A 7,033-nucleotide genomic window follows, 5' to 3' on the forward strand; every position below is an offset into this window, starting at 1 on the left:
TAGTGGTTGTTGAGAAATCAGGGGCCCTCTGACCTTCCAACCACCCTAATAACAATCAGAAAGTTTAAACATTCTTAAATTTAATAGCAGGTCTGCCTCTGCTTTAATTTTGTTTTTGCATCATTGATTTGTGACTGTAGCCATTCATATGTATATTACAGTGTTTTCCCATGAGTTGGCAGAGTGTTGTGAATAGCGTATGCTATGTGTGTCTCTGTTAGACGGTCATCATGGGATCAGCTTTACCATCCTATGTGTGTGAAGCTATCTGGATCTGTTAGTGTGAAGATGCACAATAGATCTTTAGTGAAGTGACACTTTTGGACTCTATGTCATCTTTATCTTCTCATGATGTGTAGTGTTCAGTCTGAATAGGCTTGATCTATTCCAGGTGATGATGCTGTGAGGGTGTAGTGATGGAGGAGTGTGTTCAGTGTTCATGTTTAGGAGATGGGTGGAATCTACTCTATAACAATTGTGTTGCAAATTTTAGTTCCAGTTCTAAACTGGGAGGCCATGCTAATTTAGTGATGTGCTATTGTGAGATGTAAATGGCCTTTGAAGTGTCTTTTCACCCATCTCCCGAGTCTCAGGTTATGTTCTAACAATCGTGAGGTCCGGCCGTCCTGGCATCCGTCCCCTGAGGAATTGCAGAAGTAAACCTGACAGAAACAAATGCAGAGAGAACCACAGTTAATTCTGATGTTTTCAACAGTTTCAAATTCAGACATGTGGAATTCTTTTGCTCGCTCCATTATCATGTACATTGCAATTTTAATTCCAGTTGTCACATGAAACCGAGTTTTCATTGACCAGGTCTGAATTATTGCTGTTGTTTCAGTGCAGTGTGCGACACCTAAAAGCTGCTCTTGCAGTCGAGCCTTCACAGTCTGCTGTGTCACAGCATTAGAGCTTTCATAACAGCCAGATCTGTGGGCATGAATTAGTTCATGGTGTCATCACACGTTTGGTTAGTGCAGGTCTCTAGTTACCTTTAAAAGGCTGTGGTCTGTCTGATGTTTAGTTTACACCCTCCTTCTAAATTTGCTTCCTTGATCAGTTGGCTATTACCTGTGCCACACTTCTGGGAGTGTTTTTTTTAAGGCAAAAATTAATAAAACACACCTCCGCCCTTTTGGCACTGGATAGCAGGTCAACGAAATCGAACTGTAAGGATTAATGTCACACTTCTCCAATTAATGCCTGCTTGGCGATTACAATATAATGTATATTAGAATTTAAGAATATAAATGAAATTATATTGTTTCTGGTCTCTGACGAGTCTCTGCTTGTTCTCGTGTCAATACATTTGAGGGAAAAATGTGACAGATTCAATGAATTTAGATGTTAAACTATTGAGCCATTTGCTATTGGGCTGCTACCCGACTAGCAAATGACGCTAATAGCTGAAGGCCTTGAGTGACCAAAGTTGTTAGCTCAGTGAGGGTTTTAGATGCATTTGAGCTTTGGTCACTTGCAGAGCGCTGGTTTGTGTCATCAGAGTGTGGCTGTCTGCGTTTTTTGAAATAGGGTGGAGGTCTGCCTCTGCCCAATGACCAGCACTTCTCCTCTGTATGGCCTGTTTTGTGACAGGAATTACAGAGTCTGCTCAGTTTTTCACCGTGTGGCTTTCTGAATTCTCCTGCAAATGGAGGATTTTCATGACATTCTAACACAGCTACCTCACCATGCATCTGTTTTCGTGACTCAATTCTTGTTGCCCAGCTAACAATACCTTCAAATTTATTTTTTGCTGGAGAAGCACCATACATGAGCGATTGTTGTACACGCGGTCCTGCATTTGTAAGTAGTAAGTCAAGGAGAGTTACATTGTTTTGGTTAACACCTTTAATTCCAGAATACTCCTCAAACAGTTCAAACATTTTTTCTGCATATGTCTCGAACGATTCTTCAGTACTCTGTTTCCGATTGAAAATCAATTCCCATCCAACAGGACTACAACCACGTAGATCGCGAAGACATCGTTTTAGTCTATTAAAGATTTCACCCTCAGGCTCATCTTGATACACTGACTGCACAATGTTGCCTGTCATCAAAGCCTGTGGTATCTTATAGTTCAGAACATCTGGAATTGAGCTGATAACAATTTGCCAAATATCTTTTGGTTCAAGCTGAAATGCATGTTTTAGACTAACAATGCGTCTCCACCATGGTTCGAATGGCTCTTTCAAGGGCAATGGTCCGATCTCTGCTTTAAACAAGCTACATTCAGTTACCGTTAGAGGACGCCGAATGGTTGACTCTGTGCCATTTGGGTGCCGTATCACCTTAAAGGCTGAAACAGGCACTCTGTTCAAAACTCTATCACATGCTTCACCTGTCTGAAAAGATACAGGATTGTTAGGGCAGGCGGGCTCATTTAAGAAGTGCACATTTTTAGTCCCATCGCTGTTTAGCTTTTTGGGAGACATGGACTTTTTAGCATTTAGTTGAGCCTTAAGATCTGCGATGGTGTATTTGTGATTTTTACACTTTTCAGTCAGGGCTAACTGCTCAGCTAGTAATTTATCTAGCTGTGTTTGAAGATCTTGAATCTTTGCCTCAGACATTTTTGCCTCTGCATTTTTAGAATGCACTTCTTCACATTTAACATCCATAAGCGAAGATAGAAATGTTGTTGACTTATCTAGCCGTTTATAACTTATGAAGTTTAAAGCCTCAATTATTTCACCATGTTTTGATTTCTTCTGCTTAATACCCACGGTTTTCCACCAAGTGACAATTTCATTGTCAATAGTGTCCACGTTAAGACCTTTTTTACTGAGTTTGTACAGTGTAGGCTCGACCTTTTCGGCCCACAATGTAAACAGGGCAGGATCATTATACATGTTCCAATTTATATTTGGGGAAATTTCGTTCCCTGAAGCTTTGAATATGAAAAGGCTTTCTGGCTCAGGGCTGATAAGGTGTACATTCGCTATTTATCTTTTCTGTTTGCTAGGTTTTGAATACCTTTTCTTCTCATTTAGTCTTTTTAAATGGCCATTTTAAACGTTTGATTATTCTTTTGAACTCTTAATTTTAGTTTTATCCGTTTAGATCAGGGAATCTATATCGCTCAGCGTTCCTTCTCCCAAGGCCGCACGGCACACTCCCGTCAGTTCCAATAACCAATTCAGAGGTAATTTGACTAAATATCTGGGATCTGCCGTATTCACACGTGCAATCAGAGATATCTTTACAAGTCCCCTTGAATGCCTCCTCTAGAAATTAAATCAATGTGTCACTTTAGTAGGGACGATTGACCACCAAGAAAGAGGACAGTTTATCAACTTAACTTCCCTTAAAATGGCTTCAGGCCAAGCCCGTGGTCTTTAAACCACGCACGTTTATCCAAAGCGATCACTGACCTAAAACAGTGGATATGGACACACCCGAACCTAGGTTGATTAACCAGCGTTTGCTGATTCTAGTCGGAAATAGCTTGTCCCCTCATTCAAGTACACTTAAAATGGTATCGGATATTAGCCGTCGCTAATCTGACGCGAAAGATGTGGAAATATACGAATCCAATAATCTATGGAAAAAAACAGTCTTTCAGAGTCATTCAGAATTAATTCAAACGTAACCATTTACAAATTTGGTATGCGTCTATGCGAAACAGCTCCCATAGAGTGGAGATGTAAAGTCTACGTTCTCTAAAGTTTTGAATATGAAAAGGTTTTTTGTTTCAGGATTAATGAGATGCGCGTTCACAGTTTCTGATTCTCATCTGTTCCTTTGCGTGGTTTTACCGCAGCTATGGGAGTTTTCCACCAAGGATACAAAGATTCAGACTATATGAAGGCAAAGTCATTTAACGTTTGATAATTCTTTTCATTCTTTACTTATTTATTTTTTTCCCGTTTTTAGATTAAGAAACTATATCGCTGTGCAGTCCTTCTCTAAAGTCCGCACGACACACTCTCGCCAGGTCCGGTCATCAAATCAGAGGTCATTTGAAAATGATACCGGATGTAAGCCATCGCTAAACTGACGCAAAAGATGTGGCGCGTTCGTGGTTTCTGACTTTCAAATTAATTGTGAATTACATTATAACCACATTCAGCATAGAGACACACGCGTTTAATTCAGTTCACACAGGATACATGGCCTAGAATACAACATCAACAGCCTTTACCTAAGTGTTCCAAATACACAAACAGTAAAGCAATCCTGTGTTTAAAGAATAAACTTACAATTAGCCTATGTGCACATATAGTTGCACAAACAACTATAAAGTGTGTTCTATGAGTGCATTACAATGTTTAAAACACAACTCCAAATTTGAAAATACAAATTATTGCATTATTGCTTTTTAATCCCATCTGTGTTAAAGTGGAAGCTTTCAAATGCAATATAGAGTTTGTCAAGATTAGTTTATGTTTAGTTTAGAATATTATTCAATGTGGCTTTTGTGCCCACCGTTGGGCCGGTCACACAAAGGCTGAAGCATTTCTGAATGCAGCATGGCTTTAGCATTTAGCATTAGCTTTGTTTTTTAAGTAGCATGGGCAATACCGTACTAGCATTTAGCTTAGTCTCCTTTTGGAAGCAGCATGGACAATAACATTTAGCTTAGCCTTGAGATCCGATTTTAGCCTGTAAATCATATCATCCTGTTTTCCCAAATTTGGCTTTTTATAAACAATGCATCGATCTGCCTTTTTATTTGTAAAATCAAGTGTTCTCCGATTTCTCCGTTTACAAACTTAGATTTTTCTTTCTGTTGTTTGCCGATTCTCTGTTGCTAGTTCGTTTCAACAAAGCCAATACCACAATGGCGACAAACATGCGGCTGATTTGAAAACTTTTAGGCTGTTTTACAGCTCCTCATCAAGTAACGTTACACGAAAAACATTTGGAAGATGTTATTCCGATTTTAGGTTTCGTTTTTTGTTGCTTAGGCAAACAAGGATATCTTTAATCTATTAACAAGGGTTTTCATTCTTCATCTGCGCTGCCGCTTATCACGTCCTCACGTATTTCAGTTCCGGACTAAACAAAGGGCTTTTCGACCCGTAACAATGCAAACAACATTTTCTCAACACTTCTCAAAAGGGAAGAAAAAATGACTTACCACAGCGGCAGAAGAAAGTGAAGATGTTCAAACCTCATGCTGAATTTAAAATCCCCATATTTAGCTGGAAAGGACGTTGCTCGCGAAATCCTGTTGCGACATCACGTCGCGGGGGTCACCAATTTGTAAGCCTGTCTAATTTGATCCAAGGGCGGCATTCAAATTAGCGGTGAAGGTCACATGCGCGTTCCGTCTCTTCCAATGGCAAAGGGATTTTTAATTAAATACAATACATTCTATCTTATGTATTAACTCGTTTCATCTGACTCCATAAAATGAAAGTGTTTTTCAATGATATCTGTGCATCTTTAAATATACGTTAATGTTTGACTATTCCTTTTAACTCCAATGAAAATAAAGTAAAAGTCTGTTAGAATAATCAAATATAACAATTTATTATGTCAGGTAAATGTATTATAACAATTCCATAATCAATTGAAAGATAATCAATGCAAATCATCAAATGTTTTAGGATTAGAGAAATAGATGCAACCCAACATTTACGAACTACATGAGCTACCTCATGGGCTATCTGAAATACAGAAAAAGCCACGATCCCTTGCTGCCTTCCATTAAATAGCCAGACCTCATTTCATATGTAAACCTGTTTTCACAGTGGAAATTTACTGTTCACCCCCCCAAACTTACTGGGGGCAGAAGTTGATTTACATGGTACCATTTGCTAACAGTGGAAATTAGCATTGAGTTCACACCTTCTGGGAGTAGGATCATGCCTAGAGACCACATTCATTTGTGTGCCAGATATCCCTAAACTCTTAAAAACCTTATTTCCTTTTGTTTTATACTTTGGGAATGAGACATTTGTACCACTCATTCCTGAGACATTTCAAATGATACCAAACATAATACTCAATGATAATCATTCACATCAAACCATAGATATTCTTATGTGAGTTTTTATGTGTCACTGCGAGAGTGGGGGATGCGGGGAAGAAGTGTGTGTGTGTGTGTGAGAGTTCAAATGTTAATTTGCCAAGGTCCTTTGTCTCATAGACCAGTGGTCTATCTCTTCACCCAGTTTCCAGTTTTCCAGTCTTACAATATACACTCACCGGCCACTTTATTAGGTACCCCATGCTAGTAACGGGTTGGACCCCCTTTTGCCTTCAGAACTGCCTCAATTCTTCGTGGCATAGATTCAACAAGGTGCTGGAAGCATTCCTCAGGGAGTTTGGTCCATATTGACATGATGGCATCACACAGTTGCCGCAGATTTGTCGGCTGCACATCCATGATGCGAATCTCCCGTTCCACCACATCCCAAAGATGCTCTATTGGGTTGAGATCTGGTGACTGTGGAGGCCATTTTAGTACAGTGAACTCATTGTCATGTTCAAGAAACCAATTTGAAATGATTAGAGCTTTGTGACATGGTGGAAGTAGCCATCAGAGGATGGGTACATGGTGGCCATAAAGGGATGGACATGGTCAGAAACAATGCTCAGGTAGGCCGTGGCATTTAAACGATGCCCAATTGGCACTAAGGGGCCTAAAGTGTGCCAGGAAAACATCCCCCACACCATTACACCACCACCACCAGCCTGCACAGTGGTAACAAGGCATGATGGTTCCATGTTCTCATTCTGTTTACGCCAAATTCTGACTCTAACATCTGAATGTCTCAACAGAAATCGAGACTCATCAGACCAGGCAACATTTTTCCAGTCTTCAACTGTTCAATTTTGGTGAGCTCTTGCAAATTGTAGCCTCTTTTTCCTATTTGTAGTGGAGATGAGTGGTACCCGGTGGAGTCTTCTGCTGTTGTAGCCCATCCGCCTCAAGGTTGTGCGTGTTGTGGCTTCACAAATGCTTTGCTGCATACCTCGGTTGTAACGAGTGGTTATTTCAGTCACTGTTGCCCTTCTATCAGCTCGAACCAGTCTGGCCATTCTCCTCTGACCTCTGGCATCAACAAGGCATTTCCGCCCACAG

Source organism: Rhinichthys klamathensis, unplaced genomic scaffold, assembly GCF_029890125.1.
Source record: "Rhinichthys klamathensis goyatoka isolate OS25496 unplaced genomic scaffold, OSU_Roscu_1.1 h1tg000191l_1, whole genome shotgun sequence".
In the NCBI taxonomy this organism is placed as follows: Eukaryota; Metazoa; Chordata; class Actinopteri; order Cypriniformes; family Leuciscidae; genus Rhinichthys; species Rhinichthys klamathensis.